This window comes from Bos grunniens, chromosome 20, assembly GCF_055505025.1.
Source record: "Bos grunniens cultivar Pamir isolate PY7600 chromosome 20, Bosgru_T2T1.0, whole genome shotgun sequence".
NCBI classification, from domain to species: domain Eukaryota; kingdom Metazoa; phylum Chordata; class Mammalia; order Artiodactyla; family Bovidae; genus Bos; species Bos grunniens.
Window position 1 is genome coordinate 37,624,442 of NC_141184.1, and position 16,213 is coordinate 37,640,654.

Here is a 16,213-nt window from a genome sequence, read left to right on the forward strand (position 1 = left end):
CCTCTGAACTTTTTGTTTATACTGCTGCTGCTGCTGCTAAGTTGCTTCAGTCGTGTCCAACTCTGTGCGACCCCATAGACGTCAGCCCACCAGGCTCCCCCATTCCTGGGATTCTCCAGGCAAGAACACTGGAGTGGGTTGCCATTTCCTTCTCCAATGCATGAAAGTGAAAAGTGAAAGTGAAGTCGCTCAGTCGTGTCCGACTCTTAGCGACCCCATGGACTGGACTTAGCCCACCAGGCTCCTCCATCCATGGGATTTTCCAGGCAAGAGTACTGGAGTGGGGTGCCATTGCCTTCTCTGATTACTCCTCTCCTTTATAGCAGCAATCCCCAACCTTTTTGGTCAGGCACTAGTTTCATGGAAGACAATTTTTTCACGGATAGGGGGATGAGTTCAGGATGAATCAAGCACATCACATTTATTATGCTGCCACTGATGTGACAGGAGGCAGAGCTCAGGTGGTACTGTGAGCAGTGGGGAGTGGCTGTAAATACATATGAAGCTCTGCTTGCTCACTCACTGTTTACCTCCTGCTGTGCGGCCCAGTTCCTAACAGGCCATGGGCCAGTAGCAGTCTGTGGTCCAGGGATTGAGGACCCTTGATTTCCAGGACTTGTATGTCATTCATCCATAGTTGCATGTACTGAATTGCAATTCTTCACTGAGCCCAAACAAATCGTTTTTGCTGGTAAAATAACTGGCTGTTTAATTGTCTTAGGTTCAGTTCAGTTCAGTTGCTCAGTCGTGTCCGACTCTTTGTGACCCCATGAATCGCAGCACGCCAGGCCTCCCTGTCCATCACCATCTCCAGGAGTTCACTCAGACTCATGTCCATCAAGTCAGTGATGCAATCCAGCCATCTCATCTTCTGTCGTCCCCTTCTCCTCCTGCCCCCAATCCCTCCCAGCATCAGTCTTTTCCAAGGAGTCAACTCTTCGCATGAGGTGGCCAAAGTACTGGAGTTTCAGCTTTAGCATCATTCCCTCCAAAGAAATCCCAGGGCTGATCTCCTTCAGAATGGACTGGTTGGATCTCCTTGCAGTCCAAGGGACTCTCAAGAGTCTTCTCCCATACCATAGTTCAAAAGCATCAATTCTTCAGCGTTCAGCTTTAGGTTATCACTAGTCAAAAGGTTTCATATCCCATTTACTTGTCAGAAATACCCTAATACTCACACTGTTTTCATTTCTCAGCCTGAGGGTAATAACATCACTTTTCAGACAGGTCCAGGGCCTCAGTGTAGCATTGCCCATTTCTGTGATGGTGGATCAAAAATAATAATGGAGACTGGAAATGTTGATGATGGTTCCTGGGCACTTATACAAGAGACAAAGGGCTTGATTCATCCTTCATCCCAGCAAGTGGGAAAGGGGTACTTTCCTAGTTACAGAAGCTAGCCTGGGCCAAGAGTAACTAAAAATGAAATTTGAGCACAGACTCCCCTAAAGCTAATCTCAGAAGAAATTGCCCAGGGAAATTCCCAGCTCTTGCCCAGAGAAATTCCATCAGACTCTGAACAAAGGGAGCAACTTCTAAGTATATTAAAGAAGCAAGCATTCAAGGAGAATATTTGCATGCATTATTCATCATCCCCCATTGTGGCTGACTTACAGAGAATGATGGCCACAATTTAATACATGTATTCAGGGTTTTTCCTGAGTTTTCCCAAGAATTTCTTATAATACCATATTATATGGGGGAAAAAAAAAGAAATAGGGAAAATGATAGCTAAGCACCATATGGCCCAGAGACAAAGAAATATCACCAGTAGGTAAGCAAAGTCTCCCTGGTTGAGAATAATACATGTGAGAAGTAGTGGGTAAGAAATTAGAACTAAGTGACTAACTAAGAAGTTGGCTATCACAGGCTAAGGGAGAATTGTAATGACGTGACCTCTGGTAGGGGCTTCTCAGGCAGTGAAGAACTTGCCTGCCAATGCAGGAGATGTATGGGACATGGGTTGGAAACCCTGGGCCAGGAAGATCCCCTGGAGGAGGGCATGGCAACCCACTCCAGTATTCTTACTTGGAGAACCTGTGGACAGAGGAGCTTGGTGGGCTACGGTCCATAGGGTGGCAAAGAGTCGGAAATGACTGAGGCGACTTAGCATGCACGTGACCTCAGGTAGAGGTGAATAGGAAGAGATAAAACCCAAAGATAACAGTAATATACAGTCAAATGAACTAGACAAGTGATTGGTATGTGAAGGGTCAGAGAGAGCTGAAAATATAAAGATTTTGCCCAAGTGTCTGACCTGAGTGTTTGGAAGAACTGATGATGCAATTAAGGAGAAGATGTAAATTCCTTTTTTTTGAGGGGAAAAAAACCTGGACTTGTTAACTTTTAGGCACTAATCAGATATGCTTATGGGGATATCCAGTGGGAATGTACACAAAAGTGATGAAAAGGTCAAAGCCAATAACTGTTATGCTGTTTTTGTAATTATTGAGACTTCCAAGTGCTTACTTGATTTGACTCTCACAAATAACCCTCACTAGGCAACCAGGAAAGCTATACTTACTCTCAGTGTACAAATTTCAAAATTCAGGCATTGTGATAAGAAATTCTACACTGTGCATAGCAGACCTTCGACCTAAATACTCCTGGTACACTTAGTACATTTATGCCATGAGCTACTATGTCACAGAACCTGAATATAGCATCAGTTGAGATATTATCCTTTCACAGATAATGTGAAAGAAGAACAGACTATTCGAAACAGAAAACCAATAACTTGGTTCTCAGTACATTTGTCATAGACTATTTAATTTAAAAATAAAATGCTGACCAATTTCTCTTCAAATGGTCCTACCTTATTAACTCATTTGTAACCAACATGTTTGTCAAAATCCCTAGTATACCACTGTATTAATGATGCCTTTTATTTTCTCATGCTTTCATATCTTGGGGTCTTGCTGACTCTGAACAGATTCCCCTTTCCAGGACTATTTAATATCTGGAGATGGCAAATTACTTATCTGGAGCATGTCTTTCAGGTAAACCAAGCCAGAGTCCATATCCAGTCCTTCCTTACTCAGTTCTCACACGCAGCCATTGTCTACCTTCCCGGTTAGGCCAGGTACCAGGCCACTAGGGATAGTCCTTGTGCTGTTCACTCAGAAATTATTCCAACTCTCCAACCTCAGCCTGTTTTCTTGCCTCCTTCCTTCCTTTGGAAACCACAATAAAGGCTGTAACCAAATGCTTCCCCTACATATACCTCTCGGCAGATCCCGTTGCTCCCCTGTGTAGCTCCCGAAGGCATGGCATATCCCCCTTCTCTCTGAGTCTGTGAGTTTAACAAACCATCTTTTTTAATGGTTGTCACTCCTGACCTGCTGGCCTTGCCTACCTAAATAATAATACAATCTATATTTTAAGACAACCAGTCAGAAACTAGAAGCCAAACTAATTAAGAAAACACAAAGTGAACAGATTTTCATGTCATGGCTACTGAACTAAACTTGGATCAGCTCACCTAACATGCAGCAAAGCCAATCTACTGACAAGGGTTTTGGTGAAGTCAATTACAGGATTTATTTCAGGGCACCAAGCAAGGAGAACAGGCAGAAAGTGCTCAAACGCCCCACACTTCCCAGTGACTTTCAGGCAAGATTTTCAAAGTTAACATTAGGCCTGGGGGCACAGGGTACATCTTATGTGGCTAATCCATAGAAAAAGAGACCTAAGAGATTTTTGACCCCTGGGTCAGGAAGATTCCCATGGAGAAGGAAATGGCACCCCAATCCAGTATTCTTGCCTGGAAAATTCTGTGGGCAGAGGAGCCTGGCTGGCTAAGGTCCGTGGGGCCACAAAGAGTTGGACATGACTGAGCAACTGAGCACACAGACACGCACTTATTAAAATTTTTAGTTTTTAAATTGCTTCCTAATACTATTTTTTTTTACTTTTAAATAATTTTATCTTTGTACCTTGATATATGTATAATATCACAAAAGATGATTTCACCAATGATAACCATTGTTCATATTTTAACACATCTCTATGTATCCCAATACCAACATATGGTGAGTTTTTTTAATATAATAATGTATCCCAATACAGAGAACCTTTGGAAGATGGGCAAATCTTGCTTGTCATCTGTGTTTGTAGATAAAGTTTAATGATAACAAAGCCATGCTCAGTCGTTTATGCATTGTCTACAGCTATTTTTCTGCTACAGAAGTAGAATAGCTACAGTGGAGACCACATAGCCTGTAAAGCTTAAAATATGTACTATTTGACCATTTATAAAAAAAGTTTTCCAACCCTGATATACTGTGTACATTTTGTCATATCGTTTGTATTATAACAGTATTATTTTAAGTTCTACAATAAGCAATTACAACTTATGTTATAATTTAATCTATTAAATAATTTTTGGATCATAATCTCAGCATCATGATTCTCAGAATTAAACTTTTTAAATTTGATTTTAGACCATGAAGATTTACAGAAGTCTGAAAGGCTAATTTTTAAATAATAGAATTTTTTTTAATATTGTTAAATTTAAAACTGAAATTAAAAAGCAAAATACTGATTCTGTGTATTAGGGCTTAAAATCCATTGCACTTTCAGAGAGTATAAACAGTAACATAGCTAATATTGAGTATGAAGTTGGGAAGTCATTTCTACACATAGGCATTCAAAATCCCATGTTTTCCTAAGAACAAAGTTTTTTCTCCTTTTGTTTGTTAACTATTTAAAGGAAGCTGATACAGCACCTTAAGAGTTCCCAAACTCCTCTATAAAGCCCCCTCACATTTTGGCCAATTTGAAACAGTAGAACTAGAACATGTCTAAAAAGGAAGAGCAGAAGGAGGAGACTAATACTCTATGCCCTGGGTAAATCTTTCTCAAAATACTCATTAATAACTATGTTAAATATCTAAATATGTGGGGCATAGGGGAGACTGCGCTGTCACTCAGGACCCAAGTTTATTCCCAATCAAACTCTCATCTCAGCTCTACAGAATGAAACAGGGATGTCAAAGCAAAATACAAGGATGGGATGTACACCAAGAGGATGTCTACACTATGATAATGGTAATAAAATATTTAGGCTTGTGCTTACTTTTTAAGTGAACTATAAATAATAAATATTGAGCTTGAATCGGCCATATTTGAATAAGCTGAGTTATTACAGAGATTCTAATTCATGCAAAATGATTATAAGCCAATAAAAATCATTTTAATATAAAGTTTATCTATCGATCTATCTATGTTAAACCACATTATGTTTAAACAAAGTACTGCATATGTGCCTATCTCCTATATTCATATTTTGATGAGATTCCTTGATTTTATAATTTCTTATAAACCCTATATATAATTTTTTCATGAAATTTATAGTGGAAGAATAATATGAGAAGAGTAAAAAGGGAGGCAGTACTGTCACACATAGGTTGAACAGGAAAGAGATGATCAAGGCCACTGACAGACAAAGTGTGAGTGATTTTAAACTGTCATCTATGCCCTTAAAAGCAAGATTAAGGAATTAGTTATAATCAGCAAGTTGATTAATTTAACCTTGAGAATGAGTGGGTCATTTGCTCACAATGTATAATCATCTACATTTTGAAAACCATAGCTTCCCAACATTGATAAATGCAAAAGTAAGAATTGATGCTTTTGAACTGTAGTGTTGGAGAAGACTCTTAAGAGTCCCTTGGACTGCAAGGAGATCAAACCAGTCCATCCTAAAGGAGATCAATCCTGAATGTTCCTTGAAAGGACTGATGCTGAAGCTGAAGCTCCAGTACTTTGGTCACCTGATGCAAACAGCTGACTCATTAGAAAGACCCTGATGTTGGGAAAGATTGAAGGCAGGAGGGGAAGGGGACGACAAGAGGATGAGATGGTTGGATGGCATCACTGACTCAATGCACATGAGTTTGAGCAAGCTCTAGGAGATGGTGGAGGACAGGGAAGCATGGTGTGCTGCAGTCCACGGGGTCACAAAGAGTCGGACATGATTAAGCAACTGAACAACAACAAGTATTGTATGTACTTGTTAAACAAAATTAAATATAATCAATAAATAAATCAATATGAAAGAGGAGAACTAAAGCTTTCTTTTCTCTGCCTCCACATTTTTTCCTTAATCTATTTTTTTTTAACATCACTAATATTTAGGAGACAAGGTAAATTCAGGGCAAGAATGATTCTATCAAACCACGCTCCTGGTTTATCTTTTCAGACATACTTCTTTAATCCATCACAAGATGTGCTTCAAACTGACGCAGGAAGCATTACCAAAGAGGACAGCTGAGGTTAGACTGTTCATAAATAATTATAAACAAGTGAATTGTTTACTTAGTCTGCAATGTTTGGGGACTCAATTATGTTCCAGTTTTCAAAGCCCTGCAACCCCCTAACCAGTTTGCCACCAGATTCTTTTCCCTGTGCAAATCACAGGTTCTTACTGCATCACTCATAACTCACCACCAAAGATTTCAGTCCTACATATGTTATGCTCCACTAATTTGCAGAATTGAACTTATCAGTAAATCATCATAATATCAGACTCCTGTTGGGTAATAGTGCCCTGGAGAAATATATCCAGGGCTTAGTAAATGGATCTAGCCCTGTCACTATTTCAGAAGGTGTGAAAGAAGCCATTTAACATATGCACTGTACAGAGATAAGAGGCAGGTTTCTTCCCCTTTACATAATGTATTCCCTGGTATATAAAGAGGAACATTACTCTTTTTTTGTTAGTGGAGTATAATTGCTTTACAATGTTGTTGGTTTCTGCTGTACAACAAAGTGTGTCAGCTATATGTATACATACATCCCCTGCTTCTTGGATCTCCCTTTCACCACCATCCTCCATCCCACCCACCTCGGTCACCACAGAGCACACAGCTGAGTTCCCTGCACTACACAGCAGGTTCCCACTAGCTCTCTATTTTGCACATGGTAGCATATATATGTCAATTCAATCTCCCAATTCATCCTACCCTCTCACTCCCTGCTGTGTCCACACACCTGTTCTCTGCGTCTCTGTCTCTGTCCCTACCTCCTAAGGAGGTTCATCAGTACCATTTTTCTAGATTCCATACATATGTGTTAATATCCAATATTTGTTTTTCTCTTTCTGGCTTCAACTCTGTATGGCTTCATTATTTAATGTCACTTAAATACTCATATAACCTGAAAGAAACACAAATCCACTTTTTCCCTAAAGAAGGGAGTGAGTAAGCTTCCAAGGTTAATTTGGAGATATTAGGGGTAACAGTTGGGGCTTCCCTAGTGGCTCAGATGGTAAAGAATTTGCCTGCAATGTGAGAGACCAAGGTTCAATCCCTGGGTCAGGAATATTCCCTGGAGAAGGGAACGGCAACCCCACTTTAGTATTCTTGCCTGGAGAATTCCATGGACAGAGAAGCCTAGTGAGCTACAGTCCATGGAGTCACAAAGAGTTGGACACGACTGAGCGACACTCATACACACACACACACACACACACACACACACACACACATGGGTTACAGTTAATGTTCAAGTTTTGTTTTTTTTTAATTACAGAGGAACTCATATAGTTATCAGCATCTTGCCTCTAATACTTCATGATTTTACCCTATTCATGACTGTGTTCTTTTCACCCCAGATCTTACTATATTTATACTACTTTTAAAAATATGCTTTCTAGTCAAAAATAATTTAAACATTACAGAAGTGAATAAAGGAAAAGAAGTTTTTCCCATGTTTCCTCTGTGCCACGGCCATCCCTGCCACTATAGCAGTCCTCACAGGAAATCACTCAACAGATTGGTGTTAAGACACCAAGATCTTTGAGACACACACACACATAACATATATTTTGAAATATTCCAACAAATTTTTTATCATCCTGTTTTTTCTTTAATATTTACTTATATGTATCAAAGGTGGCATCTATGGATCCACTTCATGTTCCTTAACAGCAATATGTTCCTTTGTATGGGTATTGTTTCACTAGCTCCTCATAAATGATTTTTTATTGTTTGCAATTCTTTAATTATATAAATCTATTGCAGTGAACATCTTAGTACGTATGTTAGCAGAGTATTTATCAGCAATCATTTATAGTGTTTTCTATCTTCCCAGCACAAAAAAGTGTTCCACTTATCCTCATAGTAAGTGTTTGGATTCAGTACTATTATTATCTTGTGTCTGAAATTAGTGGGGAAAAGGAATCACAGAAATAGCAATTTTTTTCCATCGCTATTGTGACAGTCAGAATTCAGACTTAGGCTGTCTGTCTCCAGAATCAATATCCTTAACCACTATGCTTCACTGTTTGGAGATGTCTTTGATTTTGGTGAAGTTTCAAAATTTTAAATCTCTGCTCTGTTCTGCGTGTGCTTAGACCCTTAATTACCAGTGCATTGTCAGGTTAAATTCTCCTCCTCAAGACCAAGTTTAGATGGGCAAGCCATTCTGCTGATCATATCCCTGTCCTTTGTTTTAAACCCACTCCTTGTTCTTCCAGCTCCAGAATTCCAAACCTGCTTAACCCACATCATTCACTTGGAAACAAAAGAATTTTATCCTAGCCGTAAGTATGAAGAACTGTGAAGAGCTGGGGTCAGTTATGGGGAATGCCATGAATATTTAGGACACTAAATAATATCTTTATCACAGAATCATTGACCTGAATTTAATATGTAAGTTTGTGATCTTGGAATTTTCTTCACCCATACAATGACGGGATTTACCTAAATTACCCCTGAGATCTCTTTCAGTATGAAAATTCAGTGGTAAATTTCCTGTGTCAGACACGACAGTTTGCAGTTTGCAGATTTCTGCTGAGCCTGTGAATCTAAAACTCCTAAGCATCTTAGCCATCCTAACTATCAAAACAAGAAATTCAAATAAGCCATCAATTCTAATTTTTACTGATCTAGCTGAGCTGGTGGAGCTCTGTAAATGCATCAGTCTTCTCCTTCCTCTACTTAAAAGGATATTACTCGAGACTGTTTTCTTCTTAATGAAATAAGAAAAGAATCCCTGATATGGCATTTTCAGATTATTTGTAATGAGCTTCAGGGAAAGATACATTTGGTACATCACTTGAAAGTGTTTTTATATTTGTGCAAGAGATTGGGCCCTTGGGCTAAGTCCAGACATTGAGGTGGGAGCCACCCAAGCCTTCAGACTACAGAGTATGAAAATAAGAGACCTGTGAAAGTTGCAGAGGAGAAGGCCAACAGTTGAGAACTGACTAAATGGTCCGCAAGTGATGGTACTCCAAAAGAAACAGAGTTGCCGGCTCAAGATCAGAGACCAGAGGCTGAGCAAGTGGGATTGGCAGGTGACAGAAAACCATGACAAAGACATTTTGTGAAGGACTTGTATAGATTTTCCCAGAGTTCAAGATTATGTATAGGTCAAACCAGACAGAAACTATTCTTAAGGTGAACTTTTAAGTGTTATATGACAGATACAGTCTAAGAAAAAAAAAAACTAAGATGAAAAAGACACCTTATTTAGAAGTCATTTTTCTTATTCAAATCCCAACTTATTAGTCATGTGAGCTCAGAAAAATTGTGTAACTTCTATGAGCCTCCATTTCAGGTTTATGAAAGGAAGAGATTGTTTCTGCCTCATAGACTTTTTGTGGGTATTAGCTGTGTAAAGGATTTGAAAACTTTAAATATAAAGCAAATATAGGAACAATTACTCTTATTACAAGCACTGGATTGCAAGTTCTCAAAGCAGAACTCCAACTGCATGAAACTTTATTGCTGAGTTGCTTTCGTACTGTCCTTGGTCTTGCCTTTGCTCACCTTGTACAAGCAACAAGTTAGAGTTGGCCCATAAGTGGCTACCAGAGAAATGAATACTCTAAACTTCATTTGTTCCTTGATACTCTTAAGAAGGGTTTCCCAGGTGTCAATGCAGGAAACATAAGAGATGTGGGTTCGATCCCTGGGTTGGGAAGATCCCCTGGAAAAGAAAACGGCAACTCACTCCAGTATTCTTGCCTGGAGAAACCCATGGACAGAAGAGGCTGGCAGGCTACAGTCCATAGGGTCGCAAAGAATTGGACACGACTGAAGTGACTTGGCATGCACATACTCTCAACCACTGCTCTTCTAAATTTCAAGACCTGATCCTAGCTAGCTCCTTCAGTTTTCACAGTCCCATTCACTGAATTATTGGAACATGATCCTTGTCTTTGAACCTCCCTGATATTTTCATTTTCTTGGAATTCTTTTCCCAGGCTCGTCACAAATAATTACAGAACAAGGGGGAGGTGAATTCTTTTAAGTTATGAAGAAAGAAAATCCAATGATTAGCAACTCAGAACTTTTTTTCTCAAGAATTGTGCAACCACTGAATTGTTACTGGCTCACAAATCAGCAGCATTCACAGAGATTAACTAGGACAGATTTGGGCTTTAGAAACAAAGGTTAAAAACAATTTATTTTTTTTCTTTTGAGTAAAGAAGGACAGTCACCACAATAATAGACACATTAAAGCTGCATCTATCATATTTAATCTAAGATGAGTGGTCCCCTGTTGCCTTTCCTGAAATCAGTACTAGGCCAGTAGCATCAAAATTATCTTGGGAGCTTTGGGAAAAATGACTAAAGTCCCCAGCCTTGATGATGACATACTGAATCATAATCTCTGGATATGAAACTCGGGAAACTAAGTAGTGTTCAAAGTTTCTCAGGTCATTCTGATATCAATCCAGTTTGGAGTAGCAGTTTGAATAACAGATTTGATGATGGACAAAGAGTTACGGCTTTGATTCCCCAACTCTAGGTATTATAATCTCTTTACATTAAGTAGTTTTCAAGGATTAATCTTTGACTTCCTAGGTCTGTTACATTGTACAATGTGTAGTTCATGGTACTTAATGCAGCATCCAACACACAAAGACTGAATTCTACTAAATTTTAACCAAATGTATTTAAGAAGAAAACTCAGAGTTATATAAGAAAAGAAAGGGAAATGAATGACACCACTCATGAGGCAAGTACATTTTCCCCTGTTATCTAAACAACTGAATTTCGGCAGCTACTTGAAAATTATCTGCTGTTCTTTTCCAGTGAAATAAAAAGTAACTAAAAAGGAAAATAGCAAGATCTGTGAAAAATCATGTACAGTTTTGGCTGTCAGAGAGAATAAAACTCAGATAATGTGAAAAAGGATATGGCCTGTGAATAAAGTCATTCAAAAATACATCGGGGAAAAGTTAAATTCTTTAATCCACATAAAATTAAAATCAGGTCCAATATTAGCCACAGTGACTGCCATAAAGTAAATTGAGTTACATAATTTCATTTAAGAAATGGTACTTTGGGGACAAATTTTCTCAAAATGTTCCATTTCTCTTTCAGGTTCGGGCCATTAAAAAAAAAAAAAAGAGTCATTCAGGCAAATAATTTCTAGTTTTAGGTAACTCAATTTCTCTTTCCCAATACTGGAACAATTCAATTTAGGTTTCATAAATTACTGAAGAACAGATAGAATCCAATATACTGGATTAGCTGAGAATATGAAATATACATTGTTTTTACTCATTTAAAACACTGATTTGTTAAATATCCTATTCTCCATATTATCTAATAGGCTAAGAAAGAAATACACATATCCAGGTCATTAGAACAATTTCATTGCTTTTCTTCTTGGAGAGATTTTAGCATCTCCCATTTCTCCAAGGTTAAACCCATTCTCTCCTTTCTTAAAGAATATATATTAGGTTTTGTAAAGTACTAATTTTATTCATGATGAGCACAAAATCTGGAATATGGTTGGTTTTATAATAAGTTAATTTACAGTTTAAGGATTTGAACAAATAGAGCTCCAGAAAAAGAATGTTTTTTTTTTTTTTAGTTCATATGTTATTCTAGAACCTCAGTTTCCAAGCACCAAAGCATGAAAGCAGAAAGATTCCCCAGTACTCTACTGACAATGAATAATACTACTCATAAGACATATAACCGTCAATAGCTTCTCCTTATGAAGCATGTTTCTTAATCATCCAGGGAAAATCCTATTACAAGACTATTGCTGCTGCTGCTAAGTCGCTTCAGTCGTGTCCGACTCTGTGTGACCCAATGGACGGCAGCCCACCAGGCTCCCCTGTCCCTGGGGTTCTCCAGGCAAGAACACTGGAGTGGGTTGCCATTTCCTTCTCCAATGCATGAAAGTGAAAAGTGAAAGTGAAGTTGATCAGTCGTGTCCAACCCTCAGCAACCCCATGGACTGCAGCCTTCCAGGCTCCTCCGTCCATGGGATTTTCCAGGCAAGAGTACTGGAGTGGGGTGCCTGCTAGACTCAAACAAAGAAGGGCTTCTCAGGGGGTTCAGTGGTAAAGAATCTGCCTGCCAATGCAGGAGATGCAACAGATTCAGGTTCAATCCTTGGGTCTGATAGATCCCCTGAAGAAATGGCAATCCACCCCAGTCTTCTGGCCTGAAAAGTTCCACGGACAGAGGAGCCTGGCGTGCTACAGTCCATAGAGTTGCAAAGAGTTAGACGTGATTGAGCAACTGAGCACACACAGCACACACAGACCCAAAGGATTAAAATGGATCTATCTGTGAAGTAGTAGACAGAAGAGAATTGCTTTCTTTGTTTTCAACAATGTGGTAGATTGTGAAAATGATCGTAAATCTTTCCCTTTCTACATCTACTCTTGTTATGTGACACTGCAGCAGCTCCAATCAAAAGATGGAATCTGTTTCTCACCCCTTGAGTCTGTGTTAACTAAGCAACCTCCTGTGTCAGATGATATGTGAGCAAGCCCACTGCAGAGACATCCAAAATACTCTACACTGGGCTTCCCTCTCTATTGTTGATCCTGGAAACCCTGAAGCTGCCACCATGTGGACAAGCCTGGAGGGTCTAATGGCTGTTGAGAGACACGTCGTTCAGGTGCCCTCATCCCGCTAGCTGTCATCCCAGCCAGCAGAGACAAAGCTAGACTATAAGGACATGAACTGTCATCTGCATGAAGAAGCATGAGTGGTCACAGATAAAGAATGGCCCCACTAGACCCAGTCCAAATTGCTGCTGCATAGAAATATCAGCTAAATAAAGAATTGTTATCTTAAGAGATCAAGTTTTGGAGCAGCAAAAATGTTTGTTAAGTAGCAACTGTTAAGTGGAAAAAACTAACTGATACAAGAAGATAAAATCAAATTTATTAATAAGAAAGAGGCAGAAGGAAAAATAAAGTTCTTCTCTTGCTTGATACTCCAGGAAAGCCTTCAGTTCAGTTCAGTTCAGTTCAGTTCAGTCGCTCAGTCATGTCCCACTCTTTGCGACCCCATGAATCACAGCACGCCAGGCCTCCCTGTCCATCACCAACTCCCGGAGTTCACCCAGACTCATGTCCATCGAGTCAGCGATGCCATCCAGCCATCTCATCCTCTGTCATCCCCTTCTCCTCCTGCCCCCAATCCCTCCCAGCATCAGAGTCTTTTCCAATGAGTCAACTCTTCGCATGAGGTGGCCAATGTACTGGAGTTTCAACTTCAGCATCATTCCTTCCAAAGAACACCCAGGGCTGATTTCCTTTAGAATGGACTGGTTGGATCTCCTTGCAGTCCAAGGGACTCTCAAGACTCTTCTCCAACACCACAGTTCAAAAGCATCAATTCTTCAGTGCTCAGCTTTCCTCACAGTCCAACTCTCACATCCATACATGACCACTGGAAAAACCATAGCCTTGACTAGACAGACCTTTGTTGGCAAAGTAAATGTCTCTGCTTTTCAATATGCTATCTAGGTTGGTCATAACTTTCCTTCCAAGGAGTAAGCGTCTTTTAATTTCATGGCTGCAGTCACCATCTGCAGTGATTTTGGAGCCCCCAAAAATAAAGTCTGACAGTTTCCACTGTTTCCCCGTCTATTTCCCATGAAGTGATGGGACCAGATGCCATGATCTTAGTTTTCTGAATGTTGAGTTTTAAGCCAACTTTTTCAGTCTCCTCTTTCACTTTCATCAAGAGGCTTTTTAGTTCCTCTTCACTCAGAGTCTATCAAATGGAGAGGTTATCTTGGCACTAGGCTGTATATGGTTCTTTGGTTCTTTACAAAAGAAAAACGAAGGGAACTAAGATTTGATATATGTATTCTATGTATCAGAATGGCCATAGTCTTATATCCATTATCTCATTTAATCTTTGGAGCAACTTACGAGTTAACATTCAGTACACTATCTTAAAGATGAAAAAAAACTACTGTGTACAGTGATTGCCCTAAAGCGACATTCTTAGAAAGTGGCATAACTGAAATTCTAAGATAGTTCTGCCCAAATACAAAGCCTAGTAAATCAGGCCATAAGTGCAACCTCATCAGGAGAAATGAACATGAATTGTAAACTGGCGATTGAATGCCTGTCACAAATTCAGCACAGGTTTGACTTGGCATTGGTCTCTTTGGCCACGTCGTTAACAGAATTAAGTTTTTGAAAGACAGACCTGGTTTCATTGATTTTACATCAAAGACTCTTTCACTACATAAGATATCTGGTCTCCCTTCTCTTGTACCCAATACTCTGGGAATTAAAACTCAAATGCAGTTCTCATAACACCTCAAGCTCCACCCCAATGTTCACTGCAGCACTGTTTATAATAGCCAGGACATGGAAGCAACCTAGATGTCCATCAGCAGATGAATGGATAAGAAAGCTGTGGTACATATACACAATGGAGTATTACTCAGCCATTAAAAAGAATACACTTGAATCAGTTCTAATGAGGTGGATGAAACTGGAGCCTATTATACAGAGTGAAGTAAGCCAGAAAGAAAAACACCAAAATGACCCAATCAAAAAATGGGCCAAAGATCTAAATAGACATTTCTCCAAAGAAGACATACAGATGGCTAACAAACACATGAAAAGATGCTCAACATCACTCATTATCAGAGAAATGCAAATCAAAACCACTATGAGGTACCATTTCACACCAGTCAGAATGGCTGTGATCCAAAAGTCTACAAATAATAAATGCTGGAGAGGGTGTCGAGAAAAGGGAACCCTCTTACACTGTTGGTGGGAATGCAAACTAGTACAGCCACTATGGAGAACAGTGTGGAGATTCCTTAAAAAACTGGAAATAGAACTGCCTTATGATCCAGCAATCCCACTGCTGGGCATACACACTGAGGAAACCAGAAGGGAAAGAGACACGTGTACCCCAATGTTCATCGCAGCACTGTTTATAATAGCCAGGACATGGAAACAACCTAGATGCCCATCAGCAGATGAATGGATAAGAAAGCAGTGGTACATACACACAATGGAGTATTACTCAGCCATTAAAAAGAATACATTTGAATCAGTTCTAATGAGGTGGATGAAACTGGAGCCTATTATACAGAGTGAAGTAAGCCAGAAGGACAAACACCAATACAGTATACTAACGCATATATATGGAATTTAGAAAGATGGTAACAATAACCCTGTGTACAAGACAGCAAAAGAGACACTGATGTATAGAACAGTCTTATGGACTCTGTTGGAGAGGGAGAGGGTGGGAAGATTTGGGAGAATGGCATTGAAACATGTATAATATCATGTATGAAACGAGTTGCCAGTCCAGGTTTGATGCACGATACTGGATGCTTGGGACTGGTGCACTGGGATGACCCAGAGGGATGGTATGGGGAGGGAGGAGGGAGGAGGGTTCAGGATGGGGAACACATGTATACCTGTGGTGGATTCATTTCAATATTTGGCAAAAGTAATACAATATTGTAAAGTTTAAAAATAAAATAAAATTAAAAAATAAAAATGAATAAAAAAAACTAATGAAATATTTCACATAGCATAGAGAAAACATAATGAAAATTCATGTACAAATGAGATTTATCAAATCATAACATTTCATATTTATTACAGTTTTTCTTTCTTATGTGTTTGTATGCTATTTGGTGTCTCTTCCTTCTATGTTATGCTTTAGGTAAGCAATTGTTTGCATTCGCTTTCTCCTTGAAACTATCTATCTTTCCTCAGATTTCAGGCTAGTTGATTGCCCTTTGACTTTAGCTCTTAACTGGATTCAAAAAGGATGCTGCTTTGTAGATTATCTGGCCTTCCCATGTCATAAAATGAGGAGTTATGCTCTTTGCAGCTTTCTACATCGTACATGAACTCCATCTTAGTACTTTTTACCAACATTCCCTATTTTTGCCTGCCCTATTCAGACTAAAGAATAAAACACTGCAAATCTCCTATCTCTCAAAAACTTGAATAGAAAAT